We start from the raw sequence: 26,976 nt of genomic DNA on the forward strand, positions 1-26,976 counted from the left end.
TTTTAAAGGCCACATTTGGGGTGAGGGTTGCAGCTCACAGACTTTCTTCTGATTGGTTTGTGGTGAGGTAACAGGATGGTGTTTCAGGAATCTTAATCATCAACCTTCGGGTGGCAACCAGTCTAGGATCTACATGATTGTGGTCAGCAAGTAGTCACCATCCTCCATCTGGGGGTGTGTGTGTGGGGGGGGGGTGTCTTAGTATCTGAAGAACAATTCAAAAATATGCATCAGATAGTTATGTATATCCCTTGAGGAAGAACTAGGACTCTGTTTTATCCACTGAACTATTGTTTCTAGACTGCTTTTCCTTTTTTTCTGCATTCCCTCACCTCCCTAATTAGTAATTGCTTGAGTCTGTTCTTTGGAACTCAGGGAAGTCCTAGGAGACTAAAGCCTTTTTCTACAATCAAGAAACGGGGGACACAGAGGGGCTTTTGCACCTGGGAAGGCCCCACAGAATCCTGCTCAGTTTCAATCCCTGCTTTTCTTTGATACTCCTCAATCCTGAGGGGAAGGGGGTGGGATAATAAAGGGAATACAGTTTTGAACTGAGAGGTTAATCATAAACCCAGCATGGGGGCTTCCCTGGTGGCGCAGTGGTTGAGAATCTGCCTGCTAAGGCAGGGGACACAGGTTCGAGCCCTGGTCTGGGAAGATCCCACATGCCGCGGAGCAACTAGGCCCGTGAGCCACAACTACTGAGCCTGCGCGTCTGGAGCCTGTGCTCCGCAACAAGAGAGGCCGCGATAGTGAGAGGCCTGCGCACCGCGATGAAGAGTGGCCCCCGCTTGCCGCAACTAGAGGAAGCCCTCGCACAGAAACGAGACCCAACACAGCCAAAAAAATTAAAAATTAATTAATTAATTAATTAATTAAAAAATAAACCCAGCGTGGGAACTCGGTTTTAGGGGAGCTCGGTATCACTAGTTCTAGTCCCTGTGAGCAAAACCCAATTGCACCCAGTCAGTGCTACCTCAAAACATGCTCTGTGGCAGTTTCTTCTAAAGTTTAACAGTATTTACCATATGACCCAGCCATTCCACTCCCGGTGTTACCCAGAAGGGGTTAAAGTATATGTTCACACAAGATATATACACAAATGTACATAACAACTTTATTTGCAATAACTGAAGACGGAAAACAACTCAGATGTCTATCCGCAAGAGAATGGACAAGCTGTGGTCATGTTACGGAGTCCAAGCTTGTACTGCTCACCACACAACAGGCCAGCAAGTCAAGAGACGAGTTGTTGGGACAAGGAAGAGTGAATTTACTCAGAAAGCCAGGAGACCAAGAAGTCTAGTGTCCCAAAGAACCAGCTTACCCGAGTTAGAATTCAGGCTTCTTGTATACTAAAAGGGGAGGGTGGGGGTGGGGGGGGTCGGGGGGGAGGAGGTAGCTGGTTGCTGCAAACTTCTTGGTGCTGGAATCCTTTGTTCCTGCAGCTGTCCCTGCAGGTCAGGTCAGGATGTTCCTATAAACCTCCCACAAGACAAATGTTATTCTCTCTTCTGCAACTTTTCATGTCTATGTTAATGGAAAAGTGTTACACCTTTAAAGGTCAGAGCCTTGAGGATGGGCTATCCTGTATATTTCAGGCTACAGGCAACATTCTTTCACAAAGGTGCAGAGCCAGCATGACTAAGCACAGGCAACAGAGCTCAAGGGTTAGCGCTAAAGGACTAGATCCAATATGGAGTCAGGTTTGTTCTCTGTTACAGTCACTCCATACAATAGCACCAGCAATAAAAAGGAATAAACAGGCAACCACACAGATGAATCTCAAAAACGTTATGCTGAACAAAAGACACGCCACAAAAGTGCACATACTAGATGGTTCTATTTACATGAACTTCTAGAAAAGGCAAAATGAATCCATGGTGACAGACAGCAGATCAGTGGCTGCCTGGGACCAGGGGTTGGGGAGGGGGGAGGATAATTGCAAAGCAGCAGGAAGAAACTTTGGGGGGTGATGGAAAAGCTTTATATCTTAATTGTAGTGGTCATTACCCAAGTGTATATACATTGTCAAATCTCATTGAACTGTGCACTTAAAATGGGTGCATTTTATTAGATGCAGATTCATCAGTAAAGTTGAGCTTTTAAAAAAACTGCTCTGTTTCTGCAGGTCTCAGAGGCAGGCTCTGAATACAGCACCTGGTATGTAACAACTGATAGTAGTTATTCCAGTATCCCAAGGAAAACCATTCCCAATCCCGAATCTGGGGTGCCCTGGAGAACACCCCCCAGAAGTCTTTCTCACCCAGGGTTGGGTTTGTGCAAGTTCAAAAGCTGATTGAAAGGGGTTTCCTAACTCAGCTCTTCCTGCTGTGGCGGAGAGCAGGCCTGAACTATTTCAGGCCCAAAGGCAACATCCTTGAGAAGTTCTATCTGGAAGGAGTGGGAGATCGCCATGGCAACCTGTCCCAGGCCCAGCCCTGGCCAGGCTCCAAGGCACACAAATAAAGCCACTGGAATGTGGTGCAGGGCAAAGGGTGGGGGGGTGGGGGGGGAGGGGGAGAAAGTTGCCAAGTTTCCATGAAAACCAATAATGTGAGGCCTGAGGACCTGGGAGCTGTCAGGGAAGCTCAGGCCCCCACAGGATCAGCCCCAGGGAAATATAACACATTCACAGACAGACAGACAGACAGACTTGTACACACACACACACACCCTGCTTGGAGAACAGCAGCACTGCTTTTTGAAAAAAGAGGCCTGATGAAATGAGAGCCCTGGCTTTAGAGCCTGACAAACAGCCCTTCCAGTGCCGAGTGACACTTCCTAGTAACCTCAGGCAAGTTTCTGAGCCAGTTATCTACTTGGCCCACTCCCTCCCTTCTTTGCCCGGAGGTCACCTTCTCTCTGAGACCTTTCCCGGTAAGCTTACGTCAAACTGCAGCCTCCCCTGACCCAAAGGCCTGCTCTGCTTTATTTTTCTTCATGGCACTTAGCACCACCTGACATATGAGACATTTCACTTATTCATCTTGTTTGTTGTCTTGTTCATGTCAGCTCCACAAGGGCGGGGATTTTCGTCTGTCCATGCTCTCTCACCAATGCCTAGAACAGTACCTGGCACATAGTAGAAGTGCACAAGGAACATGACAGAGCATGGACTTCTCTGTACATCAGCTTTCTCATCAGCAAAATGGGGATCATTCTACCACTGTGGGGTTAATGGGAGGGTTAAAGGAGTGGGTTTAAGGCTGTGAGTTAGGTCCCCAGCCCTTAGTGGGGTTCCACTACGGCAACTCACAGAGTCTTCGTTTAGTGAGGCTTAATTGTGAGCAGGTTCCTCATTACCGCCCTTCTGCACTTTGGTCCACATTTAAAAACAACTTTCCTGGGTTCTTACCTGCCACCCTAACCTGAGTCCAAGAACTTACCTGTGTCCATGTTCTGCAAAACCACTAGATATTAAAGACAATGGAATCAGAGATTTGATGCACAGAGGCATTTCTCTCTCTCTAAATATTTGTTAGGAGACTGAGCAAATGAACTAATTAATTCATAGGAAAACAAGGTCTTTAAAATGTACAGACGAGGACTTCCCTGGTGGCGCATTGGTTAAGAATCTGCCTGCCAATGCAGGGGACACGGGTTCGAGCCCTGATCTGGGAAGATCCCACATGCCACAGAGCAACTAAGCCCGTGTGCCACAGCTACTGAGCCTGCGCTCTAGGCCTGCAAGCCACAACTATGAGCCTGTGTGTCACAACTACCAAAGCCCGCGCACCTAGAGCCTGTGCTGTGCAACAAGAGAAGCCACCACAATGAGAAGCCCGCGAACCGCAACGAATAGTAGCCCCCCCTCGCCGCACCTAGAGGAAGCCCGCGCACAGCAATGAAGACCCAACACAGCCAAAAAAATAAGATTAATTAATTAATTAAAAAAAATTTTTTTTATGTACAGACGATTTGTACAGGCAGGAAATGTTTAACCTGTCAAAGGAGAGAACAGGTATTTCTTGCCTTCTTTGAATGTGCCAGGTGGCGTGTTAGGCACCTGACATGTTTTATATTGTTTCATCCTGTGTCAACCTTACAAGGAATGTATCCAAGAATGAACAAACTGAGGTCAGGACACTGGCCTGAGGCTTCAGAGCATTAAGTAGTGGGACAGGAGTTGAACCCAGAGTTGACAAGCCCCACAGCCTGTGTTCCTCCTGCCGCCCCACCCCACCTCCTTTGAAAATTCATTTGGTAAAAGGCCTCTTTGCCAAGCTAGGGACTTTGGATACATTCTGTTGGCAATTCTAAAAAAAGCAACTGATTATAAATATATGGGAACTACTAAGGAAGGAGGAATTATTTCTGCCTGAGATAAATCAGAAAAGCTACCGAGGGGAGGTGGGACTTGTATTTCTATTTCATTTAACTTGTGTTTGCAGAGGTTATCACTGGCTTTTGGTTCCAACACATGACAATCAACAGCACTTTGTATTCATATGAGTTTTCCATCTTGTCATATTTTCAGCAGGTCATTCCTTTGGGACCCCGTACTTTTACGTATAGCCATCTATAGCCGTTTACATCACTTCATTGCCAGAATTTATCATGTTCTGGCAACAGCCACTTTCCAAGGGGCTGAAGCCTCCAACTACAAACCTTTAAGAAAGCAGAGAGCGTGGAGTTTGGAGCCTGCTTGAACCAACGATCCTGTTCAGTGACTTCACAGAGGTAGCTTGAAATTAGCCAAGATGAAAGCATTTACACGGCAGAAACCGACAAATGCTTTAAACTGAGGCTCTTTTTTGTTTCCCCTAGGGAGCCGGTTGTTAAACATTGCACCAACACACAGTTGGCTTAGCTATTGTGAAAGAGCAGAGAGAATCCTGGATAGAAGTCAGAAAACTTGAGTTTTAACCTGGTGATATTACTAACGCACTTCAACCTCAGGCAAGTCGTCTCACCTCTCGGGGCCTCAGTTCCCTTTTCTATTAAATGGAGGGAGATTGACTAGATTCAAAAACCAGTATTGTTAGGTCCCCAAGTTATTCCTCAAAAAGAAAACAGTTTAGAAGTTCTTCAAGCAATCTTCAATATTAAAAAGAATGAAAGAAAGAAAAGAAAACCATGCATGAATCCCCTGATAAGACCCAATAGGTTAACTTAAGGAATAAATTGTGTTTACTGGTTAAAATCTTTCAAAATCTGAAACTCAGGGGAAAGACAATAAAAGCAGTCACCCCTCTGCTCCCCTCAATCCAATATATTGAGCACCGGACATGGGGCAGTCACTGCTGGTCACTGACGCTGTCTTGCTGGGGAAGACACAGTCCCTCCTCCCGGGAGCTTGCAGACTAAGGAGGTAGATAGACAAGCAGGCGAGCATTGTAACAAATGGGATCCATGCTCTGATGAAGGAAGAACCAGGCTTTAAGGGAGCATAGACCAGGGGCACTGTCAGTGTTGGGAGAGAAGAGGAGGCTTCTTGGGAGAAGAGACATCTAATGGGAATTAAAGCCCAAAGGTCAAACAGGGTAGGAACATTGGGGGGAATTTTGCAGGCATGGAAAGTAGCTGAAAAGCATGGGACTAGCTGATGCCGGAAAGGCACTCAGGGCCTTTTGTATCAGGTAAGGGAGTTCAGAATTTAGAGTACCGGGAAGCCATTGAAACGTGTGTAAACAGGTGAGTAATTTGAACGTTATAGAGCTCATTCAGGCTGTTACGTTGGGCAGGAATGGAAAGGAAGCAACACTGTTAGCTGGGGCACCAGTTCAGAGGCTCTTGCAGCAAAACAAGAGTCTGGTGACTTGGTAGAGTGTGAATGCATTAGGGCGTGTATAAGTACCCTGAGGCTGCTGTAACAAAGTACTGTTACCGAACAGGGTTCTTGGCCTTCCCCAAGCAATAGAAATTGACTAGAGGCCAGACAAGAAATTCAGGCGTGGCTTTATTGGCGCCTCTGCTGCCCCAGGGGAGAGTGAGAACAAACAACAGGTTCCCTTGCTTGCTCCATCACTGAGGGGGTGGAGAGCTTGTTTCTTATATGGGGTGAGGGTAGGGATGCGTCCAGAAGTCGGGCCAGAGGGGTGGCTTAGGTGGTGGTGTGTGCAGGGGGTATGCGCTGCTTTTGCTCCTGACACCCTGTTTTTTCTCCAGGCTCTTCAAAAGTGGCATTTGGGTTTTTCCGTCTCTTTGTATCTTTTGGGTCCAGAATTTGTCCCAACTGCCCATGCAGGCAGTTATTTTTAGTCCCATATAGTTTCTTTGTATTTTGTTGCTCAAGGAGAGGTGTGTCAGGTGCAAGCATTGCAGCCCTGCAGCAAAAGTATCCCAGGTCCCAGCAAAGTGTCCCATGTCCCAGCCTGTCTCAGTACCACACATTTGGCGGCTTAAATAACAGAAATGTATTCTCTCACAGTTCTGGAAGCTAGAAGTCCAAAATCATGGTGTCAGCAGGGCTGAGCTCCCTCTGAGACTCTGGGTAGAATCCTTCCTTCGCCCTAGCATCTGGTGGGGCCATCAATCCTTGTGTTCCTTGGCTTGCAGCTGTATCTCTCCAATTTCTGCCTCTGTGTTCTCCCTGTGGGTCTTTGTCTCTTCACGTCATATTCTATAGACGCCAGTTGCATTGGATTAAGGACCCACCCTGCTTCAGCATGATCTCATCTTAACTAATTACATCTGCAACGACCTTATTTCCAAATAAGGTCCCATTCTGAGGTTCTGGGGACCAGGAGTTTAACATCGCTTTTAGGGGGACACAATTCAACTTGTAATAGGGAGAGATTTAAAAATTGAATCAATAAAACTAATAAATGTATTAGGTACTGGGGGAGGGGCAAATAAAGGATAGAAGTCAAGGGTTGCATGTTGATTTCTGAGTAGATAGTGGTCAAGGGAACCAAGTAGGGAACACAGGAAGGAAAGTGGATTTCAGGAAGAAAGTGATGAGTTTCATTTTGGATGTGTATCAATTTAAAAATGTGTTCGGCAGCAAGAAAACAACCCCAAGGCTATGGGGGTTTCCTTGTCCCATATAACAAGCCCAGAGGTACAAAGTCCAGAGCTGGTACAGTTGTACCCCATTGCCATCAGGAAGCCATGCTCCTTCTGTCTTTCCAGTTGCCAACATTACCATGTAGGGCTTCACCCTCCTGTCTGTGTGTCCTGGTCACCTACAGGCTATTCCAGCTCCAGCAACTACATTCCAGACAAGCAGAAGAAGAAGGAGGTGAAAACAGGAGGAAACTGTTAGAAAAGCAAAAACATCCCAGAAACCCTAAGCCTGTGTGTCATCTGGCCACCTCTGCCTGCAAAGGAGACTGAAGTGGACAGTACTTTTAGCTGGCACATTGCCACCCTGAACAAAATCAGGGCTCTGTTAAAAAGAGATAAAGAGGGCTTCCCTGGTGGCGCAGTGGTTGAGAATCTGCCTGCCAATGCAGGGGACACCGGTTCAAGCCCTGGTCTGGGAAGATCCCACATGCCGTGGAGCAATTAAGCCCGTGAGCCACAGTTGCTGAGCCTGCGCGTCTGGAGCCTGTGCTCCGCAACAAGAGAGGCCGCGATACTGAGAGGCCCACGCACCGCGATGAAGAGTGGCCCCCGCTCGCCGCAACTAGAGAAAGCCCTCGCACAGAAACGAAGACCCAACACAGCCATAAATAAATAAATAAATAAAATTAAATTAAAAAAAATTAAAAATAAATAAATAAAATAAAAAAAGAAAGTACTCTTTAAAAAAAAAAAGAGAGATAAAGAGAGAGTAGATTTGAGGTAGAAAACCAGCAGTTTCTGCCACAGTCCACCCCTTTGGCTAGCCAACATTCAAACACATCCTTCTTCCCATAAATAAAAAGCACTTACCCCTCCCCAAGGAATACAGCTGCAAAGTTCCATCTTGTCACCGACTCCAGTGTGAAGTCCAGGATCTTTAGAGGCTTAGAGTCAAGATGTTGCTTCCCTTGAGCAAGGATCCATAAGCTTAAAGCTGAAAGACTAGTTTCTCTCCCCAACAGTAGCGAGTTATAGATACAGATACAGATGTAGATATAGATATAAATAGAGAAAGATATAACTTAAGTGATCACTTATACAAGTGACTGATTGATCACATTTTAAACCTTCTTTGGGAAGAGCAGAGCATGGCAAACACCCAGCTGCCACTGGTCCATGGTGCCCATACAATCCCACTGGGCAGGAACAGTGAGCATTCACTGTCCTGGCAGTGTAACTCCTTGGTTAGCACCATAGCAGCCCTCGTTCTGGCCTCTGGAAGGATTCTCCTTGTTTGCTATTCCCTACTGAAACCAGATGGCACTTTTCAGATGGCACTTGAACCCAGTCAAAACTCAGATTGGGACTTGAACCCACGATCCCTGACTTAGGAGGGAACTCGAACCCACTGTCTTTTTTTTTTTTAATAAATTTATTTATTTATTTATTTTTGGCTGTGTTGGGTCTTTGTTGCTGCACGCTGGCTTTCTCTAGTTGCGCAAGCGGAAGCTATTCTTTGGCTTTCTCTAGTTGCACGAGCGGAAGCTACTCTTAGTTGCAGTGCGTGGGCTTCTCATTGCAATGGCTTCTCTTTGTTGCAGAGCACGGGCTCTAGGCATGTGGGCTTCAGTAGCTGTGGCACGTGGGCTCAGTAGTTGTGGCGCACGAGCTTAGTTGCTCCACGGCATGTGGGATCTTCCCAAACCAGGGCTTGAACCCGTGTCCCCTGAATTGGCAGGCGGATTCTTAACCACTGTGCCACCAGGGAAGTCCCCCCACTGCCTTTTACTTGAAACCACTCACCTGGTGTCTGGACTTACTGAAGCTCAGGTTCTTTGTCTCAGAGCAGAAAGAATTCAGCAAGAGGCAAAGCAGCAGGCAAAGAGTAAGTTTATTAGCACGGGACGCTTGTGAGAGATACAAGCGGGCAGGCAAGAAGGCTCTACCCCGAGGACTGAGAGGACTTTATTTTTATAAGCAAAAGAAAAGTGGGGAGGGGGAGAAGACCACCTTCTTCCTCATTTGGGTGTAGATATCAAGGCTTGTATCATTAGTTCCTCCTTAAACCCTATATGGTCTAACCGGGACTGCCATGCCACCATTTAAATCATATGTATATTAGCAGAAGGGTGGTAATATATACTAAAATCTGGTAATTCATCTCAGGTTTCAGTATAATGTCTCCTTTCACTTAGTGTTTTTCCCCTTTCACCTCTATTCCTATGTTGGCTACAGGCAGAAATGCTACTCTTCAAGGACCATTTACTCCCTGACTTCATGTAACAAGATTCAGACCCCATTATCTATTGTCTTGTGTTTCAGGTCTGTGGCTTGAGTGTGCCTGGTGCTTGAATGTGCCTGGTCTTCCTTCAAGGTAGTGTAGATTGTTACTAGGTTACTGGATTCTTTTCTTGAGTGGTCATTAGCCTACAACAGTCTCCCAAACTCCCTTAAAATTCCCTCTCTCTGCCTTTAATCCCCTAGTGGAATTTTTTGTTAAAATAACTATTTATTTATCCTACTCTATCCCTATCACTGCGGCTGCACCTGATTCGGGCACTGGGAAGAATACCCTTCCTGGAGGCTGTCAAGCTTCAGTAGACACTGCTGCTCATGTAGATCAGGTCCCATCAATGCCTTAGGAGTTTCACAGGCTGTACTGAACAGCCTGGGGGATTCTTTGATAATCCAAACCTTCAAGATCTTAGCAGGCTTCCTCTATTTGTTTCAGTTCTATGAATAACCCTCATCAAAAGATCTTGCCCAGCTCTTTTCCAGAGCTGAAAATTGGCAGAATATGCCAACCCCAAATATGCTACTTTGCCATAAGGATTATTTTGAGCTAAAGACATTTGAAAAGCAGCAGGTACAGGAAGGACACTCTGAACACCTGTGCCCACCCCCTACCCCCTGCACTTTTCTTCCTGAAAGCAGGAGATAAATAACTCCCTAGTGCAAGATGCCAGGAGGAAAGAAACATTCTTACCACCAGAGATGGGGGGTGGAAGCAGGAGAACTCTATACAAACAGACAGACTTTTTTAAAACAACCCATCCTACCTTGGTCTCCCCATATGTTTTACTTTTCCACAGTTGCTCCTCTTTGTTCAACTAAGTTTATAAACACTTGGGCCTTTGGCTTTGTGGAGGGGGCGGGAGGTGGGGGGGGGGCGCATCTTCATTTTCCTATGGGAAATGTCCACATAAAAATCCATATGCTTTTCTCCTATTAATCTTGGTCAATTTAATTCTCAGGCCCAGCTAGCGACCCTGCGAGAATAGAGATACAATTCTGCCTCCCCTACAGATTTAAGTCTGAAGACGTGATTTTTTACCTCTGTATTCTGCCAACCTACTTCTCACTTAAAGGTCTTTGTCTTGAGGCAATCCAAAATTAAAGATGGGGGAGGGCTGGAGTGGGGAAGGAAATGCCCAATGCCCTCTTTGCTGGTAGACCTACTCCCTTGAACTGGCAGATACTTCTTAATGGAAAATGTCTTTTGGAGGACTTTGCCAAAAGGGGCAGGAAATCAGTACACAGCAACCTTCTAAATGTTTTCTATCATTTCCTCTAGCCCTGATTGGCATGACTCTGTCCCAGTGTGTAGCAAAAAACAGTTTGATTGAATGCCACTGCATAACAAAGCTCACCAGCTTTCCAGGCTGCAGCTGTTGGGACCTCATTAACTACTATTCTCCTCCACTCCGTCAATTCCACAGATTAGGGCCTGTGACTTCCAGAAACCACCTTAAAATATGAAAGTCTACATGCATCAGGGTTCTTAATTGTAAGCAACAGAAGCTGATCCTGGCTGATTACAGAGAAAATAAATGTATTTAAAATAATCTCAATAGCCCACAGAATCTGTGTGAAACTGAAGAAACTGGCTCAAGATTAAGCTTCCAAGAAAAGATCGAAAACCGAAAACTTGGCCTGATGAAGAAACTGCTGCTTCTGCTACTGCACTTGCCACCATGATGTGCTAATGCGCCATCTGCATTTCGACCAGAATCTCCATTTGATTATAACCACCGCTACACCAGTAATGCTATCACTTGTGCATCAAGAGCTCAGCTCGACTTGAAAATGCTGTATCCCTGAAAGCAATTCACGTCTGCCACTGCCAGGAAAATGGTCTCCACGCCAAGCCTCCTTCCTCAGATTGTGCCATTCTGAATCAAAGTTTCATATGGGCGAGTCCCATTGGTGGAGAATAGCTCACAGGTCTAAGCCTGACCACAAAAGAGACTGGGAAACACCTTTCTGAGGAAAAGGGACTGATGAGGCTGGGAATTCCCCCAAACAGAGCAAAAAGTACTGAGAATCCAGAAAACATAGCTCTGTGGGGCACTCAAGTGGAGCAATCTGGTAGATGACGACTATGCATATCTATAGTTTGGGAGAGCTGCCTGGGCTTGGGAGCACAGAGGTGGTATTATGGTTTGAATTGTGTCTCACCAAAATTTATATGTTGATATCCTCCTCTCCATTACCTCAGAATGTGCCTTTATTTGGAGATAGGGTCTTTCCAGAGGTAATCAAGTTAAAAAGAGATCATGAGAATTGGCCCTAATCCAACATGACTGGTGTCCCTCTAAAAAGGGGAAATTTGGACACAGAGAGAATGCCATGTAAAGATAAAGGCAGCAAGCCAAGGAACATCAAAGATTGACAGCGAACCACTAGAAGCTAGGAGAGAGGGAGGGAACAGGTTTTTCTCCTCACAGGCCTCAGAAGGAACCAACACCACCACACCTTGATCTAGGACTTCGAGACAGCAGTGAGCGGTCCCAAAGAGAGATATTATTTCCCTGCCCAGGAATTGAACCTGGGTAGCCTGGATAAAAACCAGGAATCTTAACCACTAGACCACCAGGGGCTAGAGGTTGGAAGGAAAGTGGCCCTGGCTCTTGTCCCCGTTTGAAAGCAAGAATGTTTCAAGGAGGCAGAAACTGTAAAAACGAGTACAAAGTTTATTATTAGAGACACAGCACAACAAGTGGGAGAGCACACAGAGAAAGAGTTTAAGACTGAAGCAAGGCTGAAATACACGCCCAGAGAGAAAGGGTGTGGGCGTCCTTCCTAATGAGGAGGAGCGCAGGAAAGAGGTGATTTAAATCACTTGTATAGGGCTTCCCTGGTGGCGCAGTGGTTGAGAATCTGCCTGCCAATGCAGGGGACACGGGTTCGATCCCTGGTCTGGGAAGATCCCACATGCCGCGGAGCGACTAGGCCCGTGAGCCACAGCTACTGAGCCTGCGCGTCTGGAGCCTGTGCTCCGCAACAAGAGAGGCCGCGATGGTGAGAGGCCCGCGCACCGCAATGAAGAGTGGCCCCCACTTGCTGCAACTAGAGAAAGCCCTCGCACAGAAACGAAGACCCAACACAGCCATAAATAAATAAATAAATAAATAGAAATTTTAAAAAACAAACAAACAAACAAATCACTTGTATAGGGCAGTCCTTCTGGGTCTTGGTTTACCTTTGGCCAATCATCTTGTTTCTTTTTTCACACCTGACTGGGCCCAGGATCCTCCCCAACATGGGTGCTCAACTTTTCGCTAAGACGGATCCCACAGCAGAGGCCTGTGACGGTATGTCCATCCTTATTATGGGGTGGCGCCCCCTCCTTTTTGACCCCCAAGGAGTCTTTCTGCTCCTGTGCAGTCGGGGAAGTTTCCCTGACCTCAGCAGTGGTCATCTTACTTCTTTATTCCAGCAGAGCTGAGCTTCTGCCGCTAGCTTTGTCCTTGGAGTGTCTGGGGGAAAACAAAGCTTCACTTTTAGTCCACTTGACAAACACGAGCTCTCCAGCCCAGGAGCCCATCTACCTCCTACCTCGGAAGGGTAAGGAAGGGGAGCGAGGGCTAATACCTGGGGACATATTAAAGGGAAGACATCTCTTCCTCCATGAGAAGAAGGAGGAAAAGCCAGATGCAGGTGAGTTGAGGATTCCTGGGCAGTGACCTATTAGGAAGCATTCTCAGGAATAACCTGAAGGGAAGCGGAAAAAGAAAACAGGAAGGGAAGGGGGCCAAGCAAGAATGCCATGACAGCAAAGTGCCATGAAGAGCACCCTGACTTGGGTTCATCCCCCCGGGGAGCTCTCACACCTCGGAGTCATCCCAGTCATGGGGCAAGTTTGTGGGGGTATTTATACTCCCGAACCCGTCAGTCAAAGGTTAAGAGCTGCCCTTTGTGGGTGGAGGTGGGGAGGATGAAAATTCCCGGCCACCTCAGGTTTTCTGTGCAGGCAGAGTGATTCAGGCAGCCTGAGGGCAGTCCTCAGACAAGAGACAGAGGTGCTGGCTGTGGGGAGTGAAGGCACATGGGGGTGCTGGTGTGCCCTCAGACAATGAAGGAATCCAAGGTGACATGGGCAGAGTTCTGGCAGCCTCTGCTATACAGCTGTGGGTTGGCAGGACAACAAGAGAGTAACACATGAAAGATTCTATATCCCCTTCTATTCTATAGGGAAGACATTTGAGGAGAATGAAGAAGGTTTAAAGTATGAAAGAGGTGCTCGCTTCAGCAGCACATATACTAAAATTGGAATGATACAGAGAAGATTAGCATGGCCCCTGTGCAAGGATGACACTCAAATTTGTGAAGCGTTCCATATTTTGGGGAAGCAGATTCGTGAAGGATTCCGCATTTTTGGGAAGCAGCCGTATAGCACAGGGAGATCAGCTCGGTGCTTAGTGACCACCTAGAAGGGTGGGATAGGGAGGGTGGGATAAGATGGTAGGAGGGAGATGCAAGAGGGAGGAGATATGGGGATATATATACATGTATAGCTGATTCCCTTTGTTATAAAGCAGAAACTAACACACCATTGTAAAGCAATTATACTCCAATAAAGATGTTAAAAATAAATATATTTATTTATTTATATAATAAATAAATAAAATTATTTTATTTTATTTATTTAAAAAATAAATACATTTATTTATTTATATAATAAATAAAAAATAAAGTATGAAAGAGAAAGCTGATCAGGAAGGTACAGAAAGATTGCCAGGCAACAGTGAAGGCCCAGTTGAGAGAGAGACCATGACCTTATTATGGCACAAACACCAACAGCATCCAGGTATAACAGGACAGTGGGGCAAAAGAGGAGTGATTGGCAAAGATGTGGTAAAGGCATTCGGTCTTTCCTGGGCAGGAAAGGAACTTAGAACCTTAGAACTGAATAGAAAGGGAGACAACGGAGAGGCCAGGGGCTTGGCAGTTTTAACAAATTTGAAGAACAGGTATTGTGGGAGCAACTGTGTTAAAAAAATGTGGACGGATGAGAGGGTGTGGTCCCAGATTTAAGAAATGATGATGCAAGGTCCAGGCTGTGGCCATTACGGTGGGTTTACCTAAGGTGGAACAGAGGGGAAGGTCACTGGAGTTGAGGAGGTCAAAGAACCAACAGGCTGCTCTCACTACGTTGCTGGTGCCTGAATCACCCACTCCTCTTCCCCTCTCCTCTCCTGGCTGAAGCCTGGGGGACCACAGCCAGAAGCTGGGACCACTGCAATCCTGCCAACTACAGTGCAAGGATGAAACAGAATTTAGGAACAATTGTTTGGCTTGAAGACCAGAAAACCAGACACTATGAGATTAAAGACAGAAATAATTTAAGAAACGTTCACAGCAGTGACTGACCCAAGTTCTTTGAAAGGTATCTCAGCGCCATGAACTGTTTTTCAAGATCGCCAAGTAGCAGTTGACTGGCTTCTTGGTTTAGCTGTTAGACTTGACTATGGAGGTAATACTGAAAAATACAAAGACTTGGGACCTGATGGTGCAAAACATGCAGACAGTGCAACTAAAAATGCAGAGCCATTGATCAATTTGGATGTAAATAATCCTGCTAGGAAGGCTGGGGTAAAGGCTTTGCTAACCTCCTTTGGGTTCAGCGTCACAGTGATTACCTGGTAACGATTAAGGCACTTCTCATTATGGTCCAGGAGCTCCTGAACAGGATGCAGTTGCTGGAGGAAATCGAACAAAAGAAGGCTTGCCTGTTGCTTTAGACAAGCATATTCTTGGCTTGGACACAGGAAATGCAGTTCTGCATGAAGCTACTCAAATTCTGTTGCATATAGAAGAGCTCAGAGAGCTGCAGACAAAAATGAATGCAGCCAGAGTGGCTGTTCAGACGATTCTTGCTGATCCAAAGACAGACCACAGGCTGGGGAAAGTTGGAGGACGAACACTGTAGGATTTCAGCTTCTCACCCTGCTTAGTACAATTGAGAACCACGTACACTCTGGCATATGTTTGGAAATCAAATGTCACATTTTCAGAGGAGAAACCCCAGAAAATGGATGATGGTCTAGAGATTTACCATCATTGCTTTTTCTTTAATAAAGTTCTAGGAAGTGGGGAAAAGAAAAGAGAACTAACAGGATGGGTGTGGAACGGGTCATGTACATGGACACTGAAGACGCACAGGAAGCCTCAGAGCCAGGGAGAAATGCTGACAGTAACAGCCATCACTGACACATACTGAGTGCTTCCACCTGCTTTATCTCATTTCATCCTTCTCTTCCTTCAGGTCTTAGCTTAAACGGCACCTCATTCCCTAACCCCCTTCCCATCATAGTTCTCCTTCATTCTATCTCAAACTCTTCATAGAACATATATCAATTTATAATTATTTTCTTCTGTTCACTTTTTAGCTGAATGACTGTCGAATGCCAGTAACTATTCTCCAAAGTGGTTACTATTACTATCCCACTTTACATCTAAGAAAATTTAAGCTCAGATATTATTAAGTGCTTTACCCAAGAGCACACAGTGAGTAAGTGGCAAACCTGAGACTGGAACCCAGGAACATCTGACTCCAAAGCCCACATTCTTAATGGTAACACCTCCAAAAACTTTTCAGTGACTGACAGGAGATGACCAGGAAGTGGGGAGAGAGCAGGGCAGAGATGGGTATACTACCCTGTTCTCAGGTTATACGGTAGTTGTAGGACCAAGGACCTCCATACTAGAAATAGTTCAGAAAGTAGCACTGGGAAGGAAGGAGGGCTTTTAACCTACCTTCTGACCCCAGGTGTTCGAGGTGTGGGCAACGCATAGTATCCTTTTGAGAGAGCTGCAGAGAAATCTCTCGGAGAAGCTCTGGGTTTATGTTAGCCAAGAGGTAGAGGGAAATTTCCATGAAGAGCTCACACTCCTCGGGAGGGTTTGCTTAGCATAGGATGAGGCTCCAGGGGGTGCAGTGGGAGGCGTTAGGGGAGCAAAGCAGCAGGAAGAGGCAACACAGAGCAGAATGTAGACGAGGGTGTGAAAGAAGATATATAATGGGGAGGCTTATATTTTGAGCACTAAACCAAGGATCAGAGGGTTGTGGGGAAGGTCAGGTTCAGCTGGCCACATATTTGCAAAGAATCATTCTTACCAGTCTTCTGATGGGCAGGAGAAATTCAGAGCATTCTGGAAGAAGTCAGTCTTGTCCTAAGTTGGTTGGGTTTTGAAGACGGTCTCATCCAGGTACACTGACCCATGAAGTTCTATTTAGTCCCCAGGACTCTATCAGCAGTTGAACACAGCAGAGGGAGTGGACATGATTCAGGTCTCCAGGAATGTGTCAGGGATGGCCTGTACTGATTTGCTTCAAACGGAATCAGACAGCACAACAGGGTAAGCCTGCAAGTCCCTGGGCAAAAACTGTTTACTCAGCTCTGTAACTCCAGAATGTAACAGATGCCCACCTCACATACCAGAATGAAGCTCGCTGAATGTTTGTTGATTGAATGATTGCGGGTTTATACTCTTTGTGATGGAATTCAGCACAGCCATCTAGTAATATGGAGTATTATAGAGACATTTAAGTTCAAGATTAGATTTGAGTAAAGATTGAATCAGTAGGTCTCCCCCGCAAAATCCTTGAAATATAGCAAAATGGAGACTATTTTTTTGTGTGTAGTGAAAAAGCCTAACATAAGATTTTCCATCTTAACCATTTTTAAGTGTACAGTTCAGTGGTATTAAATATATTCACATTGTTGTGAAACACATCTCCAGAACTTTTTCAGCTTGTAAATCTGAAGCTCTATACTCATTAAACAACCCCCCTTTTCCCCCTGCTCACCAGCCCCTGGTACCCACCATTCCACTTTCTGTTTCTATGAATTAGACTACTTTACATACCTCATATAAGTGGAATCATACAGTATTTACCTTTTTATTATTGGCTTATTTCGTTCAGCATAACATCCTCAAGTTTCATCCATGTTGTAGCGTGTGACAGGATTTCTTTTCTTTTTAAGGCTAAATAATATTCCATTGTATGCATATACTATATTTTGTTTATTCATCTGTTGATAGACATTTGGGTTGCTCCTACCTCTTGGCAGTTGTGAATAATGCTACTCTATATATGGTTGAACAAATATCTCTTTGAGACCCTCCTTTCAATTCTCTAGGATATATATTCAGAAATAGAATTGCTGGACCACATGGTAGTATTATTTTTAATTTTTTGAGGATCTTCCATACTGTTTTCCATAGTGGTCGCACCATTGCACAATCTTGACAACAGTACACAAGGGTTCCAATTTTACCACATCCTCACCAACCCTTCTTATTTTTTTTTTATAGCCTTTCTAACGGGTGTGAGGTGTGGGTGTGAGATGTGGGGGTTTTTTTTATAGCCTTTCTAATGGGTGTGAGGTGATATATCATTGTGGTTTTGATTTACATTTCTCTGATGATTAGTGATGTTGAGCATCTTTTCACATGCTTGTTGGCCACTTGTATTCATCTCTGGAGAAATGTTTATTCAAGTCTTTTGTCTATTTTTTGTTTGGGGTATTTGGGTTTATTTTTGTTTGCTTTAGGAATTCTTTATTTATTCTAGATATTAACCCCTTATCAGACATATGATTTGCAAATAATTTCTCCCATTCCCTAGGTTGCCTTTTCTTGTTGATTGTGCCCTTACATGCACAAAAGTTTTTAAGTTCGATATGGTCAAAATGTAGAAGATTTTTTTAACCACAATGAAGTAGCTAAGAGATCGTGGACTAATACATCTAATGTTGGCAAGAAAATCTTGCTTACATGATTAGGAAGATATTCAAGGTAAACTGACATTTTCACTAAAACATCTCTTTATTTGAAGTGTTGGCTTTGGAAATGAGCCTGCAATTACTCTAGGCTGTATTCCTCAAGGGGCTCAGTGCAACACTGGACCTGCTTAATACAGTAAAACTGATGTTATAAAACTTGGTGCAATAAGATGACAACAACAAAAACTAAAAAAACTAAAAAATAAAATGAAACATGGTGCAGAAATTATCACTAAGGAAATGTATTAAGCAAAACCAGTAATATTAGTGGTTTAAAAGTTGCCACCTGGATTATGCAGCCATTACTTTTGTTTGTTTGTTTTTCGTCCGCACCACGCAGCATGCAGGATCTTAGCTCCCCCACTGGGGATCAAACCATTGCCACCTGCAGCGGAAGCATGGAGTCTTTACCACTGGACCACCAGGGAAGTCCCACAAATGTTAATAAAACCCTGAAAGGACATGATAGAATGCTTTGGAAGTAATGTTAAGAAAAAAAAGTTAGATATAAAATTGTAGAATTCATTTTCATAATTTTAACAATACACATGCAAGACCACAAAGCTGAAAATTCTGACGGAACATTGCCAAGACACATTAAAGAAGACCTAATTAAACAGAGAGTTATACACCATGTTTATAGATTGTAACATTCAATATTGTTGAGATATTTTAGTTATCTTAAAACCACTAATGCCCATCAGCAGTAATTCATTATTTAAAATGGTGATTTATGTTTTATATTACTAACAACTGAAAAGTGTAAGCATTTTACTGGGATACTCTATATTGTTGAATTTGATTGATTTCAGGGTGGGCGCAACAAAAAAGTAGTTTCTGAACCTGCAAAGGAGATGACCAGAGCTGGGATTGTGGGTTTTTTACTGGGGACAATCCTATTTTTTACTGAGTGACTGTCCTACAAGTGAGCAAATCCTTTCTGACTCCTCTTCAGCTATAATAATCTGGGATTAGCCTCAGCTTCAGAGGTAGAAGCAACATGTGGAATCACCTCTCAAGATGGTATGAATAAAATAGTCCCTAGGGCAAGAAATCTTAAATTTCCCCATCAATAAAAAGAAAGTATTCCCATGCCCCTGGGTGATGGAGCTGTATTCAGATAAGGTTAGAGCTTTAGATCACTGGAAAATTAACTATTCACGTGAAAGTCATTAACTGGTCTCATGCCCTAGGGCACTCCAATATGAAAAGTCAAGTTGAAGAGGGAGAACCAGCCAGCAAGGGAGACTGAAAAAGAGTGTCTACTAGGATGGGGTGGGGAACCCTGTGTGGTGTCGTAGAAACCAAACGAAGAAAGTATACTAGGTACTGTATGAATCAGGATCCAATCAAAGGAAAGCAAACCAGTTCTAGGTATTTCAGACAGAAGAATTTAATAAAGGAACTGGCTACAAGAGTATTAGAAGAGATGGAGGAGCAGAAGAGGAGAGGGGCGATTACTCAAAGATTATTAACTTCAGGAAGCCATCACCACTCTGGGCTAGAGGTGCAAAAATATTACCTGAAGCCCGGGGCACAGTATCCCTAAGGTTCCTGTTGGTTGTTGGAGCCCAGTTGTCTGAGCAGGAGCCTGGGAGCCTGCACTTACAGGTTGTTGCTCCTGTGTCCACAGGCACCACCCAGATCCACTACTGCCATTGTCACTAGAGCCAATACTGTCACCACCACCAACGCCATACTGCTCAGGTGTACTGCTGTCACTGATGCCAAAGACACCACAAGAAACCAGAGTCAGAAAGGGAGGCAATTCTCTCTTCCTCTCATCTTCCAGTGCCTTTCATTGACAAAACCTAAACAGAAACCAGCTAGCTCGGGAGTCTGGAAAATATCATTTGTCTCTCTCTGATACATAGCAGAGCACAGAAAGGCAGATAAGGGCCGAGAGCAATAGACAAATGACCAGCATAGTCTACCCTTCTGGTCATTCAGCATCCTTTCTCATTCTTCTACCTATATTTAGGTCAAAGACTCCAAGACTAAATTGAAGTTACTTACCAATGTTGCCTACATCTTAGAAACCTTTCATAGCTCTCCATTACCTTCAGAGTAAAGTCAAAACCCCATAGCTTGGAGGTTAAAAACCTACCAAGCTAGACCAAGCTTCCTTTCGTAACTTCTCACTATTCCAACTAGATTGATCCATATTTCATTTCCCAAACACATCTGGTATATTTCTCCTTCTAAGCCTTTGAGCTTGTCACTTCCCCCACCCAAAATGCATTCCCCTTCTCATCTTTTCTACCTCCTCTGCTCCAAGCCTACCCAACGATCACAGCATGGCTCAGGTTCAATTCCTCCACACAGCCCCCTCCCAAAGGCGCCAGCCCTCAGCACTCTTCCACTCACTGAATTCCTCAAGTCTATGCCACTGATAGAGACCAACTAGCCTTCCTGTCATCCCCATGGCACCTAGTGGCATATTGCCTCCAACCTAGCCATTTACTGGCTGATTTCTGGCGGTGGAGGATAGGGAAAATGAATTGGCAATACATAGCTGACTGTTAATTGGAAGCCCAAGGCACTTACTGCCCGATATCAGCTTCCTGCCGTCTCCCATAGGCCCCACTAAGGCTCTGCCTGTTTAATTCTGAATTATAATTTGGAGCAGTTCATCAGTTCTCCATAGCAACCTTCAGAGGAGCTCAGCGGGCCTCCAGAGACATTGTTCTCAGATTACTACCAAGCTAGCAACCTGGTTGAGGGTATTACTAAACCACACAGCTTGCCAGCTAATGTCAAGTCAAAGCAGAAGCAAACAAAATGTTTTCAAGGGTGTTGCTCAACAGGAATCATGTGCACTGAGAAAACTTGCAAAGACTCAGAACTAAACAAATTTCTGCTTAGCCATCCTGAATCTGCTCCTGACAAAGATTAAAAGAAGCAAAGCAGCTATAAATCCTCCTTCTCTATGGAAGTTTAAGATGTGGTTCAGGGCTTCCCTGGTGGCGCAGGGGTTAAGAATCCGCCTGCCAATGCAGGAGACATGGGTTCAAGCCCTGGTCTGGGAAGATCCCACGTGCTGCGGAGCAACTAAGCCCGTGTGCCACATCTACTGAGCCTGTGCTCTAGAGCCCGCGAGCCACAACTACGGAGCCCGCGTGCCAAAACTACCAACGCCCGCGCACCTAGAGCCCGTGCTCCGCAACAAGAGAAGCCACCGCAATGAGAAGCCCATGCACCTCAATGAACAGTAGCCCCTGCTCGCCGCAACTAGAGAAAGCCTGCGCACAGCAACGAAGACCCAACGCAGCCAAAAATAAATAAATTCAAAAAAAAGATGTAGTTCAGAATACTAACTCCTACCAACAAAGAAAATTGTTCATCAACACGAACGGCAATCAGCAAAGAACCAAAGACGTGGTTCTTGTCCCAGTTCTGCCCTGCATGAGGCATGTGCCTTTCCCTCTCTGGATCTCAGTTTCCTCATCTGAAAAATTAGGAATTTGAGCTAGACAATCCCCAAGGGCCCTTGCAATCATAAAATCCAAAGACATCTTTAATTACTTTCTGGTCTCCTTTTACAAAACATCCAATTATTCATTGAAGACTATTAATCATCTATTATCTTGAGAGCCACCACATATGACTGTTCAGATTGTACGCTGAACAAATCCAGAGGGCACCATCTACGTTAGGTTTGTGTGAACTGTACCCCTGTATTGAGTTGTACACAACCTGAACATCTAAACATAGCAGCCTTGATTATGTTCTTCAATTCTGACAATATTTAAGTTTTCACCTTTTATTTTCTTAATACCCGTTGTTTCCTGACCTTGGGTCCCTACCAGCAGAGATGAAACTACATTAATATCTAGTACTGAGTTAAGTACTCTCTTATTGATTAACTTTTAATCATGGACAAGAAATGAGAAAAATAACATTAATACACTATTTATTGACCACATATGTGCAAGATACTTTACATATATTAACATTTAATCCTTATGAAATCCTATCAGGGATAAATATTTCATCCTTATCTTTGGATGGGAAAGTCGAGGCTCGGGGGGACTAAGTAAACTACCTCAGTGTTCCTAGCCAGAGCTAGAAAGTGGCTGAGATGAGGATTCAAAGCCACGTCTGACTCCAAAACTCATCCTCTTTCCACTCCACCATCCATGACACCTTCTATACGCTCCATACTCTGCCAACAAGCTTGACATTCTTCTGATATCAGCGAACACGTACAAGTAATTGGAACATTCAGTTAACCAAAAACAGCAGTAACGTTGCATAATCACACTAGAGAGCAGTCAACACTCACCCATTTCCATCCTGATGTTGCCACTAACTAGAGATGTGCTTACCTCTCTGTGGGCCTGTGCTCTCATTTCAAATAGGAGTGATGTCTTGGGACCTTTTTAGGTAAGCTAAGTACCAGCAATTCCTATAGCAATGAGCATTTAATTATTTGCATTCTCTGAGTTTTCGTAAGTCTTTTTGGCTCCAGCTAAACAGTTGTGCTACTCTTGTGACCGCTTCAGCCACCAAGGAGAGTTCTTTGTGGTCCTTGCTTCTTTGTGCCTCCCTCAGGGCACTCCTGTACTTCTTCCCCGTCAGCCTCAAGATCCCAGGTCTGAGAACTTATTCCATGTAGATTTGTAGGCTTTGAGACACTAGCCTATTATCAGCAGCCCTTGTTTCCTTCCCTCTCGTTTCTCCAGTTCTTTCAGGATTTCCCAGTGAATCGAGCATTGCATTCCTAAAGAGGGCTGATGTCAGAGTTGTGGTCAAACAGGAGGTGAAATGGAAGGACAGCTGCTGGCTGCTCCTTCACAGACCCTGTCTTTCGACTCAGCGTCAATCAACAGAACTAGAGGATGTCCTAATGAGCAGCCATAAAACTTTCAGATCCAGACCAGGTTTTCCTTCTCAATATGAATAGTCAATCATCATGACTATGATTATGAGGGTAGGGGAAAAAGGAGATCTAAATAAAATTAAAATGTGAATTATTTCCCAAGTGCAGCTGTTTTCTGCTCCATAACACCTGGATACAAGATATAATATTTTCTTTATTTGTCTATGTCATACTATATCTGGCTCTGAACTCTTATCTATGTGGATGGGAAAAAAATATAATCTTCATTATATGTAGAGGCCCACATCCTTCCCCTTCCCCTTCCCCCAGAATTGTACTTGGGTATCAGGGCACTTGGGCAACGCTGAAATTTGCGGGAAGGTTCTCTGATCCTCGGTGTGTCGAGGTTGACACTAAGAGGCTCATTACCCCAAACTATATGGCCCATTAAAAGATGACAGTTCATAGCCCAGTTCAAAGTGAGTGGGGACCTCAGTCACTCCCAAGATTCCCATGATGCTGAGGGTTTAAACCCCAGGTTCCACGCATCACTTCCAACAGAGGAGCAGCCCCTCTTGGAATGCTGCTTGGTGGCTGGGCACTGGTCTCTGCCACTCTTGTGACCACCACTGCCACCCGGGAGAGTTCTCTGTGGTCCCTGCTCCTGTGTGGCTCCAGCCTGCCGTCTAACTCTGGAAAAGGGGCGTGTGATTGGTGAAGCTTAGATCACAGGTCCATACCTTTGCTACAAGGGAGGCTGGGAAAACAAGCATCTACACTGCGAGGCAGGCTCTGCCTCTTACCAAGACATGGAAAGCGAGGGATTCCCCAGACAAGTCATGGGCAGGAGCAAAGAAGGACAATGTCTGTACTGCTTTCACCTGTGGATCTTGGCAAAACCCCTTGTCTTCTCTTGGGCTCAGCTTCCTCAACTGAAAATAGAGATAATGACACTGACTTCACAGCGTAAAAGCCCAGGAGACAAAGGCATACCTGGGCGACCCAGCCTCCCTGTCTCCTGGGTGTGTCAGGACGGGGCAAAGGGAGCCAAAATCCCAGGGGAGGGATGAGATGTAGGGAGCATGCCTGGAGGTGATATGTTCTGACCATCAAGGCAAGGACCAGAGCTGAAATGCGCTCTAAAAGTGGGAATCATCCAGAAGTTATCCCTCTCCAACAGTTAATGAGATGGTCCAGCCACCACAGGGGGTCTTCCAGGTCCCGATGGAGAGGGGTAAGGGACTGAATAGCACCGTGAGTATGGGGTCAGAAGGACCAAGACAACTGATGGTTGCAAGGCACTTTATTTAGAATTTACTGAATCTAATATAGACAGAAGAGGAGCTCATTATTAGACAATGAACTCATAGAATTGCTTATCGTCTCAGTTCAATCACCACCATGGACGTCAACAAGTTTACAACAACTATCCTTGAACATTATCTTCCCTTAACCAGGCACACACACAGCCCCCAGCCATAAGGAACAAGCAGGACTCTCAGTTCCCTGAGGTCTCCTGGCTTGAGATAGCTTTGCTAATCTCTTTTACATCCTTCAGGCCTGGGAAAAAGAGTGCATTCCAAGTCAAGGGTAAGGGCTTTGCTTTCTGTGAGAAACATACTGTCTCCTCCAGGAGTTACCTCCGGCTAAGACTGCATGCTTCCCACAAGTTAACACTGAGCCAAGAGCATTCTAGAAGGAGTCAGACTTCAGGAAAGGAAAAAGAGAAAGAAAAAGGTGCTTTAAAATGGGACACTGTGTGCACATGGAGCCAGGAGAGGGAGGAAAGTCAAAACGTAGGGCAGTGCTAAAACAGAGGTCATCTTGCCCTAAATCAGGATTGGGTAACTGAGGCAGCTTCTCACAGAGGGCTCCAAGCCTTCGGATCTTCCCACATGCCTGCGGGCTGCCTGTTAACCAAGTCACCTAGTTGCCAGTACAGCAGCAGTTAGGCTAAACAATTAAATCTCTGCCTCTTTGCTTTTCATGCTGAAGGTCTCTCCATGTGAAAAAATCTAATGTGATTTTTTTTCCCCCATAACTGTGTGCCTCCTCTCATGTTCCAGACAGGAAAATAAATAACAATTGATTATGAAACATGGTTCCAAAAAGAATGTTGAAGACTTGTTTACTGGTGTTTTTAATCTCTACAGTAGTTTGAGCTCAAAAATAATAATAAAAACACTATGACTATATACAGTGAAAGATATATACATATTTTTAAAACACCCTGCACAATTCCATAGTTACTCTATATTTATACACCATATATATGTGTGTGCATACATATAGAGAGAATTTGTCTATATATGTATACACATATAATCACTGAATTGTACACTTTAAATTTTACTAAAAGTTTTACTAAAAATTATTGAATTGTACACTTACAGTGGGCATATTTTATGGTATGTAAATTATACCTCAACAAAGCTGTCTTTAAAAACCACCCTACACAAGATTTGAAAACAAACTACAAACTAGCAGAATATATTTGCCATGAAAATAACTGTAACAGAGGTATCCTTACTATGTAAAGAACTCTTCAACATCCTGAGAAAAATGTTTACATCCGAATTGAAAAATGGGCTAACGGAGAAACAGAAATGGTCAGTAAACATGAGAAAAATCTTCATTTCACTAGCAATCAAATAAACGTAGTTTTAAGAAGTAAAAGTTTTAATCTATAAGAATCTAGAAAATTGCAACTTCTTTTTTAATATGATGTCCAGAATTGGTGAGAGTAGCTGACCCAGGCTGGGAAAACTCCTAGATCTCCTAGATATCATCTCCCTTCCTAACCCAGAGGGAATTAAGTCCTCCTTCTTTGTTTCAGTGTCACCCTAAACTTCCATCTCTTATCCCTTATTGTTACTGGCTACTTACATGACTGTATCACCCAGTTAAATTTCAACCCCCTGAGAACTGTGGCTTATTCTTCAGTGTACTCCCAGTTCTAGCAGAGAATATAAACTCTACACGTTTACTCTATGTTTATTGAATGAATAAGAAGAGTGAAATTGGTACAGATTTCCAAAGGGCATTTTGATCATGTCTATCAAGTCCTTAAATTTTTTAACATTCTTTGACTCAGTGATTCAAAATTGAGAAGTCTGTCCTAACCAAAATGTACAAAGATATTTATCTCAGGGTTAGTTTTAAATGTGGAAACAATGCAAATGTCAAACATTCAGTAATAGATTAAATTTTTTTTAATTTTTATGTCCTTTTTTATTGTGGTAAAATGCACATAACATACTATTTACCATTTTAACCATTTTAAAATGTGAAATTCAGTGACATTTAATACATTCACAATGTTGTGCAACCATCACTACTACCTTGTTCCAGCACATTTTCTTCACCCCAAAAGGGAACCTCATACCCATTGAGCAGGTTCTCCCCATTCCCTCTTCTCCCAGAAGGGGGAACCACAGTCTGCTTTCTGTCTTATAGATTTACCTATTGTGGATATCTCTTATAAATGGAATCATACAATACTGTATGTGGTCTTTCGTGTCTGGCTTGTTTCATTTAGCATAATGTTTTCAAGATTCAACCATGTGGTAGTAATTCATTCCTTTTTACGGCTGAATAATATACCATTGTATGAATATACCATATTTTATTTATCCATTAATCAGCTAATGAGCATTTGGGTTGTTTCCAACTTTGGCTATTGTGAATAGTACCGCTATAAACATTCATGTCCAAATTTTTGTTCAATCACTATTTTCAGTTCTTTGGAGTATATACACCAGGAGTGGAATTGCTGGGTATTTCTATGTTTATGTTCTACAGTAATTCTATGTTAAATTTATTGAGGAAGGGCCAAACTGTTTTCCACAGAGGCTGCACCATTTTACATTCCCACCAACAATGCACAAGGGTTCCATAGATTCACATTTTATTACGTGCTTTTGCGATGTGAGACTGTTCTGGCATGAATAAAACAGACAAGTCCCTGCTTTTAAGAAGCTGACATTCAGGGACTTCTCTGGTGGTCCAGTGGTTAAGACTCCGAGCTCCCAATGCAGGGGGCATGGCTTCAATCCCTGGTTGGGCAGCTAAGATCCTGTATGCCGCATGGCACAGCCAAAAAAAAAGAACCCAGGTGATCTAGTCAGGTCT

At 44.2% G+C, this 26,976-nt stretch overlaps 1 pseudogene across 1 annotated transcript; it reads left to right on the forward strand.

Annotated features, from left to right (window-relative positions):
• Window positions 1–12,885: 12,885 nt before the first annotated feature.
• Window positions 12,886–15,163, forward strand: LOC309610534 (RNA transcription, translation and transport factor protein pseudogene; annotated as a pseudogene). Its single transcript has 2 exons — window positions 12,886–12,891; window positions 14,492–15,163. The product of its transcript is annotated as an RNA transcription, translation and transport factor protein pseudogene (transcript).
• The last annotated feature ends 11,813 nt before the right edge of the window (window positions 15,164–26,976 follow it).

Source organism: Balaenoptera borealis (assembly GCF_965194805.1).
Source record: "Balaenoptera borealis genome assembly, chromosome: 1".
NCBI classification, from domain to species: Eukaryota; Metazoa; Chordata; class Mammalia; order Artiodactyla; family Balaenopteridae; genus Balaenoptera; species Balaenoptera borealis.